We start from the raw sequence: 11,647 nt of genomic DNA on the forward strand, positions 1-11,647 counted from the left end.
GCTACAGCTGCCGTCCTACGCCACAGCCACAGCAGCACACGGGATCCCAGCCGCATCTTCGACCTACACCACAGCTCACGCAGCCCTGGATCCTTAACCCATGGAGCGAGGTCAGGGATCAAACCTGCATCCTCACAGAGACAACATCGGGTCCTTAACCTGCTGAGCCACAATGGGAACTCCCGTTTAGGTTTTGATAGTCGGGAACTAAATTCAGTGCATTGAATTTCATTATCGCGGGAACACCTTTTCGGTGCTGGGTGATGTATTAGGAGTCTCACATACACACGCCCATCAAATCCTCAGAATATCTTTATGAGGCAGGTATTATATGCACATCTTACAGATGAGGAAACTGAGACAATTAGTTGGCTTATACAGAGTCAAGTTCACACAGTGCCTGGGAGATCAGATCTAGGACTTAAAAAAATTGGGGATGGTTGGTGACAACATATAAAATTGACCATCTTAACTATGTTAAGTTACACACCAGTAGCGCTAACTCTATTCACATAACGTGCAAAAGATTTCTGGCATTTTTTCATCTTGCAAAACTGAAATTCTATATCCACTGAACAAATCCCCTTCTCCCCTCCCTGCAGCCTCTGGCAACCACTAGGCTACTTTCTGTTTCTGTGAGCTGGACTACTCTGCATACCTCCTGTAAGTGGAATCATACCCACTACTTTTTGTGTGACTGGCTTGTTTCACTGAGCATAACATCCTCAAGAACCATCCATACTGCAGCAAGTGTCTGACTCTCGTTCCTTTGGTAATATTCCATGGTACTGGCATATTTTCTTACAGATCTAGGATTTGAATCCAAGTTTGCGAGGCTCCGAAACTATCCTATTTATGCTCCTTTTGTGCCTGCACCACGTCACCTTGTCAGTGCTTTAAGGGGGGATTGTCAAGTTCACGTACATTGAATGCAAGAGAAGCGAGATGGTGGTGCCCTGGCTCTGTTCCTGGCGGTCTGAGCTCAGGGGTGGAGTGGCAGAGGGCTGACAGGCCCCCCACCAACCTACAGCCTTCTAGGGGGCACCTGTCTTTCTCATCACACAGAGCCCACCTCCCCATCCTCTGGTTCACGCCCCCCCCCACCCACCGCTGCCCCCGTCCCCGTCAGCACACGCCCTGGCCTCTCCTATCAGTCACGTACCAAGGTCTCCAGCTGAATATAAATAGCCCCGAGACCTCAAACTCCCCACCCTTCCTCACCCAGCCTTCCCTCTTGCCCAACTTCTCTGTCCTCATGGGCTGTGCCAGTGTCCTGTTGCTTCTGCAAGTCTGAGGCCTCGGTAATCTCTGCCGCCTCTCTGGTTTTCGTCACCCACTGTGGGTGCCAAGCACTGCAGCTTCCTCCTCTATAGTCTGTGTCTTTCCCTTCCCCAGAATCCCATCCAAATCCCTTGACCGGGACCAGATGGCTTTGCACCTGCAACAGGGTTCTTCCTATGGGCCCCCAGCACCCTCCCACCCACTCCTCCCCGGCTCCAAGGACTGGTCCTGAACCGTCTGACCTGTACCCATTTCTCCTGCTGGGCCAGGATTCTGCTCTCTTGGGCCCTCTAGAATCATCTCATCAAATCCATCTCAACGATACCCTGCTCAGTTCTTTCCCCCAGCTGCTCACCCACATCCTCCTTGGTCAGCATTGTTCTGCTCAAGAGTCTTTCCTGGGAGTTCCTGTTGTGGCTCAGCAGAAACGAATCTGACGAGTATCCATGAGGATGCAGGTTTGATCCCTGGCCTCGCTCAGAGGGTTAAGAATCCGGCGTTGCTGTGAGCTGTGGTGCAGGTCGAAGACGAGGCTCAGATCTGGCAGGGCTGTGGCGTAGGCTGGCAGCTACAGCTCCAATGCGGCCCCTGGCCTGGGAACCTCCAGGGTTAAACCTCCATATCCTAAAAAGACAAAAACAAAAAAAGTCTTTCCCGGCCCCACCTCACATTCACCTCCAAGTCGTGGACACTCACCCATGCCTCCCAGGTCCTGGGCGGCCTCTCTTGTCCACTGCCAAAAGCCCCCACTCTCTGCTTCTCCCTCCCCGTCCCTGGTGCATTCCATCGCACTGTCTCACTTGTCATTTCTGACCTTCCTCAGGTTTTGATGCAATTAACCTGTGCCTTTATATCGGAATAAACTCGATGTGGTTTTATCGTTCTTTTCACCAAGTTCCTTGGAGCACGAACAGGGCCTGCTCATCACATTCCCGGCCCACAGGTCCCTCACCCAGCCGGGCATGGATTATAGCATAAACAGATTACACCCTACAGAAATTGGGTGGGGGTGGGGTGGGGAGGGGGAGAGAGGACGCTGAAGGTACCACCAGAGCTGTTTTTCTGGCTAAGATGAGTTCAGTGGGGTCAGGGGCGGAAGGAGAAGAATCGGAGGAAGTGGGGGGAGGGGCCAGATGCCGAGAAGCTTCGGAGGAGCGGGCAACGTCTTCCACCAAAACCCGCCCGGACTGGCGCTCCTTGGAGGCCTAGCGATGAAGATATGGCACTGTCCCCGCTGCGGCGCAGATTAGCTCCCTGATCTGGGAACATCCTCCTGCCTCGGGCGTGGCCAAAAAACAAACAACCAAACAAACCAAGGACAAGCCCGGGTGGCAGTCCCTGAGTCTGGGGGGGGCGGCCTTTGCTCAGGGCCAGCCCCAGGCATGGGTGAGGGCTCTCTGGGCGCTCTGATAGGGCATGGTGCCTAAGGAGACCCCCCAGCTTCCCAGCCACACCCGTCCCCAGTTTGGGGTGCATGGAACGGCCAAAGGAAAGGGAGGCCACACGCGGGACATCACCGTGGGGGCAGGGGCTCAGCAGGGACTAAGGACAACACTCTGGACCCAGGGGTGAGTCCCAGCTCATTGGAGGCCAAAGACAACCCTGGAACAGACACAACCTGCTCTAGTCCCCCGCCCATCACAGACATAACAAAACATTAAATAAGCCTCCCTTAATCCAGAACTAATCCTGACAGAAGGAAAGAGAAGGAGAGAAACTGGAGGACTGGAGCTGACCGAGGGGTGACCCCAAAGCAACAGCGTTAAACTGGACATGACCAAGCGACTCGAATGGGCAAGAGCCAGGCTCCCAGCACCGGGAGGAAGCGGGGCTGGCGCGCCGCACTGGCTTCGGCCACGCAGTGGAATTCCTGTCCTCTGTGCAAACGATGGGCCCAGCAACAGCCTGCAGAAACTTGGGACGTAGGCAGGAGCTTTGGGGGTGACCCTTCAGTGACAATGACCCAGGACCCGAAGCTGGCTGGTGGGGACCCAACACCAGTGCCTGTCCCTCACCTCCCAGGCCAGGCTTCCATCACTGCCTGCCTGGCCCTGTTCTCCGAAGGCAGGAGGCGCCACACTGAGAGTAACAAGGGCAGGTAAACTGAGTTTCTGCGACAGCACGGGTTTAAATGAAGGACTCAGAAATTCCCACATCATCATGCCCGCATGTACACCAAGACCATGACATTGAGGGGGGATGCGGGGAGCAGGAACAAGCTTCCTTAACGTCAAAACCTAGATGGGGCAGAGCGGGGCTTGGGGAGTGAGAAGGGAGAGGCACTCCCCATCCTTTCCAGGCCCCTGGGTCTGGGTGACTCGGGGTCAGAGGGGAGCCACGGGGAGCCCCCATCCCTCCAGGTGCTTAGGGGCGGGGCCCTGGCAGGGCCTCCCTGAGGCTAGAGGGTTAGACCTCAGTCCTTCCTCAGAGAATGCACGCCTTACCTTTTTCGGGAGGGAATTTAATTGGAATTGTCCAAGAACTTATACCCATTTTCATCAGGACCAGACACCTTTTCACAGTTACGGAGAAGAATCGAACCTTACTGGTTCCTAGCTTTTTTGCATAAAGTCCTGTCCGAATGCCACCCCCACCCCAAGCCGAGAATGGAGTATCTTAGCATTGAACTTGGAGGCACGGACCACTACCGCTCCGTGATGATTGAGGCGTCACCTTCTCATGTGACGCCTCATCCCTGCCCCAGAATCAACTATGCGTAGCACAGAAACAGAGAAACGTATTTAAAAGCTTGTTATGAGTAACCTTGTAAGTTTATCATGAGTACATTTATTTCCAGTGATAAGCGAAAGCCGACACCTCTGTATAAACTGTCTAGATAAGTACGCATGATGTTTAAGAAGCACTTGTTGAATGAAAAGTGTCTCAGTGATTATACCTAAATGTCTCCTTCGATTTCACTGCACAGAAGCAGCTTATTATGTTAGTCACACCTGTCATTTATATCCAGGGTACTGCTTTTCTTATATTGTAAGGCGACAGTTTTCACGTGGGTAAACCCAGTTTATCCTATCAAATTGTTTCTTGCTGGCTTTCAGGGGTGGGATGGGCGAGAGATGTGGAGGTGATCAAGCCCTTGGGGCCTTGGGCTCTGGGGTGATCACACCGGCTTATGTCCAGATAAACAGCCACATGTGAATGCCTGGTGGTCGGGCCCAGGGAGCGAGAAACAGACGCATGCTTGGTGGGACTGTGGACTCAGGCGTGAGCCGAGTTGGAAGCCTGTCCTCCTCTCTGCTTACAAACCCCCAGGTGATGTGACATTTTCACAGCTCAGCCAGCACCGTTTCCTTGCACTGAATGTTAAAGAACATCTAAGGTCTCTGAGGTTATTTTGAGCAGGGAGAGCCAGAGGTGAGAGTACTAACATGACCACGTGACTAAGCACCAGAGGACAAAGGTGTGGTGGACCCCCTCCCATCCCCAAATTCATATGCAGAAACCTAATCTCCAAGGTGATGCTGGTATTAGGAGGTGGGGCCTGTGGGATGATGGTATTAGGAGGTGGGGCTTAGGGCAGGAGGATGCATTCTGTCCTCATAAGAGACCCCAGAGAAAGGCCTTGCTCTCCCGCCCCGTGAGCACACAGCAAGGAGGTGCCAAGAACCAGGAAGTGGGCTCTCACCGAACCCTGAGTCTGCTGGTGCCTTGACCGTGGATTTCTCGGCCTCCAGAATCGGGAGAAATTTCTGCTGTTTTTAAGCCACCCAGCCAATGGGAGTTGTTCCAGTGGCCGGGGTGGAAAGAAAACCCCCCTTTCCCGCATAAGAGGTCTTTGCGTGCGGTGGATAAAAATGGAAGCGGGCAGCTGCACCCTTCGGTCCGTACACTTGCTGCGTTTTATTTATAACACTGCCATGATCCTCCTTGTGTGCGGGGCACGCTTCTCAAGGCTGGACTCCGGCTAAGGCGCTCACGCACAACCCTGAGCCTGGCACTCGCCCAGGGAGGTGCAGCCGGGCTCTCACGGCTGGGGCCAGCCTGTGCTGCTTCTCCGTGGGTCAGCAGGGCCAGGTGGCACCGCGTCCCTCTCCTCTGGCCCCAGTCACCTCGGTGACCCTGCAACTATTTGTTGACTCGTTCGCCACCCTGTACCCTGCAGCGGCAAACACCAGATCTGCCACAGGACCCGGCGCAACACCTGGCATGTGGCAGGCCCTCAAAAACGAATGGCTGGATTCGGGGATCTGTTCTCTTCGTCTGGAATAGATGCAGAGCTGAACTGACAACAGGAACAGTCTTAGAATTCATCTTGTGGGGTTGAAATTGATACATTCCAAGTCTATGAGACATTTCTAAGTCTGTAATAGTCTAAAAACTATGGTTTTGCAAAATAGCAATTTGAGATACCATCTATTAAAAACGTACTATTTTCTAGGCAGCATGTTAAGCATGTGACATGCATTTTCTCATTTAATTCTTGTCACAGCTCTATAAAGTAGGTTCTACTTTGTCTCTCTCTCTCTCCTTTTTTTTTCTCTTTTCTTTTTTTTGCAAGATCAGATGTACTAGCCCAGCACAGAGTAACGTGTAATTGGGTTAACTGGTTCAGAACACACTGCTGACCCAGGCATGGCCCTCCCTCTCTCGTTCATCGTTTAGTCATTTATTCATATCTTCAATAACAAAACCACCTTGTCCGTGAACCTGCTGCCCAACCCCCAGCCAGAAGGTGAGCACCAGCTCGCCCCCCTCTCTTGCTCTTCCCACACACATGACCCAGAACTCTGCATTCTTTGCTTCTCTCTCATGTGCCCAGATGCTTTATTGCTCTTTCAGTTTGATTTGGACGTGATGAAAAAGGGTGGCATGCTTGTTCACTGGGCATCTCACCCCTCGGGGCCATCCGCACTTGCACAAGCAGCTGCGGTTCATTCAGTTTCTCTGCTGCGTCATTTTCCCATAGATGCTTCTGCTCCTGGGCAGTTCTGCTGCTTTCCATTCTTTGTTTTTAGGAAGGGCTGTTTCTCTTGGCATGATGTTGATTTTCAGGGGAAGGAAGAGCAGCACGGAGAAAAAAGTAACTTGCCCAAGATCTCCCAGCCAATAAGTGGCTGAAACAGAATTTGAACCTAGATCATCTCTCTAGCTCTGAGGCATGTGGGGTTTTGTTTGTTTGTTTTTGGCTGCTCCTGTGGCATGTGGAAGGTCCTGGGCCAGGGATCAAACCCATGCAGCAGCAGCGACCTGAGCTGCTGCAGGGATGCCAGATCCTTAACGTGCTGTGCCACAGGGGAACTCCAAAAGCATGGGCCTTTCACCACTGTATCCAACAGCCTGCATCAGCCCTCCCATGCAAAAAAGGTAACAAGAGGTAAAGAGAACTTTTCCCTTCCTCATTTAACTGGTAGACAGTTACCCCACCCTCGCTTTGTCTTTGGGAGAAGAAAAACTTGTACGTTGAGTTAATTAGCCTTTCAAATAAAATCACCTACCCGCTTGGATGTGGTAGCTTTCCACTCCCCACTTCAAAAACTGATGGTTGTTGGGTACAATGTTTATCGCAGAGACTACACATCCAAATAATTTGCCTTTACACCCACAATCTCTTCAGCTCTTGACTTGGGGTCTAAATGTCCTTTACAATAGAATCCATGGCACGCACCCATGTGTATTTTTTAAAATCAAAAGTTTTAAAGAAGAAAATGATGGAAAAGTCAAGTAACATGTTCATTCCTACAGCCTACTATCATGTTCCGGATGCAAGATAACCAAGCTCGCCTCTTCTGGTTAAAAATAGGTTTTACAAGGAAAAACAGCTCCGTAAAATCAAAGAAGCTCCAATCATATAAACTGTAGATCAGTATTTGCACACAAACGATTTTACTTATTTGTGAAGGAATTTTCCAAAGAAAATGCTAAGTTATTTGGAATTTAGAAAAAACAGGAATGAATGCAATATGTGTTTGCACTTAGGCAGTTTGCTCTTTGAAAAAATAGACGTTGCTGTACTTTGGGTGCTGTACACCCTGAGTTTGTGTAGGTGTTCGATGTGGACCAGACGCAGGTCAGGTTCTGGCTCCAGAAACTTCACTGCCCCCACGCTCTCAGCCTTGCCCTCCTTACAACATACTGTTCTGCAGGCCAGCTATTTCCTCACCAGCTATTTCCCACTTCTGCTTCCAGCCTTTCTGTGCATATGGATTTGAGGCAGACCGAAGTGTTTATGGAGACTCAAAAATATAAAACAAAAAATGTTTAGACTCACGCAACAACTTCACTGAAAGTTTAGAAAATAGAAGGGAAAAAAAATCTAACCTCTTCTCAACACCCTGACCCCAACTCCTGCTGTGGTTGTGTTTTTCCTTTTTGTCTTGTTCTGTGTGTATACCCATCACCGAGAGGGGCCATTGGGGACTTGTCTACAATCCCCCATCCCTACCTATGTCGTAGCGGATGCTCCCCAAAGCAGGCTCTGCGACAGGGTACCCACATGGAGACAGAGTCTTCGAGAAGAGCAGCCAACACCCCTGGGGCCATGGGGAGTCAACACGGGGAAGGGGACGCTGCCAACAGAGCATGGTTATCACATGACAGGAGCTTAATCCCCGAGGATGTTTGGGGACATGGTGCAAAACATGCAGCTCAAGGGGGCACTGGAGAACTGGGGTCCTTAGACATGGACTCCCAACCGCCACTGTTCGAGGACTGCTGGGGGGGAAGAAGGTAGCTCATGTGTGGGTTCTGCAACCAGGGGGTGCTCAAGAAAGAGGCCCCCCCCCCCTCCGCCGCGGGTCAGGGATGCTCAGTCTGGCAGCTGGAACTTGGCTGGAAAGAGCCCTAAGTGACATGGGCGGACCCAGAATGTCTGCTCGCTGCTTTGTTCACTTAACACTAATTACGACACCTGCCTATACTTCCTCATTGCCACACAGGCTTTACCCTTGCGAGGTTAATTTCTGTATCACATTTCATAATGGAATCATCATCCATCCCTCTGACACTGGAAATCTACATCATCACTTCAAAATGGAACAAGTGCGCTGGCGACAAAGAGCTCACTCACTTCGGTTCAAGCCCGAAGAGCTGGTGCTGTTTGCACGCGATGGAAATGCGTGTTCTTATGCAAGTTCTCTAGTCAGAGAAGCCAAGCAGAGCACCGCCGACAGAGACAACCACGAGACTCATAACCAAGTAGCCCAGCACCAGGAGCTCTGAGTCGGATGCACGGTCATTTAACTGCTGGCTTGGGTTTGTGTGACAGCCGTCCTGTGCTTGTCAGAATGTCGAAGGCCTATAAATTTGGTGTATCAGCACTCCGGATCTGGGCCATGCTACGTAGGAAGCAGAAAGCTATCAGGTTGTTTGGTATCCGACAGGAACACTGAAACAAGGGACCTAGATGTGGCTGTGGCTGGCCACACGGTAGGTGGGCCATCTGGGGGTGGCCTCGGGCATCTCCGTGCTTCACCTGGAGAGCAAGGTGTGCAGCAGAGTCTGCAGCTTCTCCTGCAGCCAGTGCCACCCTCCCCCTCCCTCCCTGCTAACACGACTCCGATTTTCTGTAGATGCAGGTGGAGAGTCCCTGTTCTCTGGGAAATCCATCCTGACACAACCCGGGGGGAAAGTGGTAGCTGGTTTGAGTCACTTGCAGGAATTCTTTTCTCCGTGGCCACACACTCATTTTCTCAGCTCCCCCCTTATTTATTTTTTTTTATTTATTTTGCCTGCACCCATAGCATGTGGAAGTTTCCGGGCCAGGGGTCAAACCTGTGCCACAGCAGTGACAATGCTGAGGCCTTAACTACAAAGCCGCCAGGGAACTCCCATTCCAGCTCCCTCTGAAGTTGGGAAAGACCCAGTTAAAGTAACACTTTGTACATGATACGACATTTTCCAGGTGCCACCCTTTAAGTACCTTATGTATTTTAACTCGTTTAAATTCTCACAACAACCCTAGGGGCGAAGCAAACTATTTTACCATGGAGGAAACTGTGCAACAGAAACAGGGAAGCTAAGTAAGTGTCCTGAAGTCACATGGCTGGTAGGTGTATGAAAGACCTTCGCCCGGCTTGTCTGTCTCCAAGGCTAATGCTCCCCTGGCATGTGCAGAGGACCCAGGCTTGCCCTTATGCAATCAGCAGTCCACCCCAGCACACGCCTGAATTAGCAAAGGCTGCCCTGCAGGGATGCTGGCCCTCCGGCACCACCCTCCTCAACACTGGCCACTCCCACAAGAGTTACCTCCTGGCTTTGAGGGATCAACATTTGTACTTTCTCTCTCTCTCTTTTTTTAGGGCCGCACTGTGGCATATGGAGCTTCCCAGGCTAGGGGTCTAGTTGGAGCTGTTGCCGCCAGCCTATGCCACAGCCACGCTGGATCTGAGCTGTGTCTTTGACCTACACCACAGCTCACGGCAACGCCGGATCCTTAACCCACTGAGCGAGGCCAGGGATTGAACCTGCAACCTCACGGTTCCTAGTCGGATTCATTTCCACTAGGGAGCCACGAGGGGAACTCCTGTACTTGCTCTTAAGAGCCTCACGATGAATTATAAACATTAGTCAAAATCACATTACTGAAAGGTAGCAGGTAGGAATTCCCCAGCCTTTTAAGGTTAGGCTGCATAGATTAGATCACTTGCAAAACTGCCTTGCCCCCAGTTCCAATGTCTGTCTCACTTGTGCCCACACACATGTATACACCAACACACACACACCCCGCACCCCCGTATCCCCCCCCACAACCACCCCCATATACCTCCCCCCGCCCCGCCGCGCACACACACGGGGCACCCACATCACGGGTGCCCTTTCCTCAATGCCCTGCCTGGAGAAACTCTTCCTCAAACCTTGTCCCAACCCGCTCTCAACTCTCTTCAGGTCGTGGCCTCTACTTTTCTTTGGCCTTTCTCTTGACTCGCACTTGCAGGCCTAAGACACACGGGATCTTCGTGGGAGAAGGACGGGCTCCTGTCACAGAGGCCTCATTTTCTGTCTTAGCAACCGGCTAACCTCTCCCAACCCCACAGGGCCTTTGGGTCCCCCTGCCGTGACCCTGACCCTCGACTTCAGCTGCAGCGTCACAGACCCCAGGCAGTAACTCCTGCCTGTTGTCAGTGAGGTCAGGCTCCAGCAAGCACCGTTCACCCTTCATTCGAGGTCCAGGTAACAAAACAACAGTCCCGGGAAAAAAAAGACGTGAGGTCCTGCCTGAAGAACCATCCTCAGAGGAGAGCGGCCAGAACACTGATTGCAGGAAAGCACGGTCTCAGTGTTCAGATGGAGAAGGTTGTATTACAGAAACAAAACCCTTCCGCTTAATTCACCCTGGACACGGTCGAGAGCACTCAGAAAAGAAGGCCAGGAAAAAGCCCTACGAGTCGTCATGAATTCACCAAGAACAAATTGGGCCAGGCTGGCCTTGTCTTCACTGGTGAGCAGGCTGGTAAATGAGAAGAGCCAGTCTTTTTTTTCTGGTCTCTTGTCGGAGTTCCCATCATGACTCAGCGGACACAAATCCAACTAGGAACCATGAGGTTGCGGGTTTGATCCCTGGCCTCACTCAGTGGGTTAAGGATCCAGCGTTGCCGTGAGATGTGGTGTAGGTCGCAGATGCAGCTGGGATCCCGCATTGCTGTGGCTGTGGTGTAGGACAGCGGCTACAGCTCCGATTGGACCCCTAGCCTGGGAACCTCCACATGCCGAGACTGCAGCACCCCCCCCCCCAAAAAAAAATGTCTTTTGTCCTTCTAGGGCTGTACCCACAGCATATGGAGGTTCCCAGGCTAGGGGTTGAATCGGAGCTGTAGCCACCGGCCTACACCAGAGCCACAGCAATGCCAGATCCGAGCCATGTCTGCGACCTACACCACAGCTCAGGGCAACGCCAGATCCTTAACCCACTGAGCAAGGCCAGGGATCAAACCCACAACCTCATGGTTCCCAGTTGGATTCGTTTCTGCTGTGCCACAACAGGAACTCTGGAAAAGCCAATCTTAACCTCAGCTTCCATACAAGCAGCGGAAGGGGAGCGGAGTAGTTCTAACCTGCCCTCCAGGGATTAGACGTATATCCAGTCTATATTAATCTGTTTCTGCCTCTTAAAATATAAAAGAGAAAAGCTTTAAATGGGGCGATGGTTACATTTAAATACTTGGACAGTTGTTGTGTAGAAAGGGATTCGATTTCAGAGGGCAGACCCAGGGTAAGTGTGTGCAACTCACAGGCAGGCGGTTTCGGGCTCCATATAGGGGAAAACTATCTCACACTTAGAACAGAGTTTCTTAAACCTGAGTCATGTACAGACCCCCTCGCAGAGAAAAATATTCTTGCAGATCCCTAGGGTTTACAAATATTTTTCTTTAACATTTAAAAAAAAAATCAAGCTGTAGTTGATGTACAGCAT

The sequence above is a fragment of the Phacochoerus africanus genome, chromosome 13 (genome assembly GCF_016906955.1).
Source record: "Phacochoerus africanus isolate WHEZ1 chromosome 13, ROS_Pafr_v1, whole genome shotgun sequence".
Lineage (NCBI taxonomy): Eukaryota > Metazoa > Chordata > Mammalia > Artiodactyla > Suidae > Phacochoerus > Phacochoerus africanus.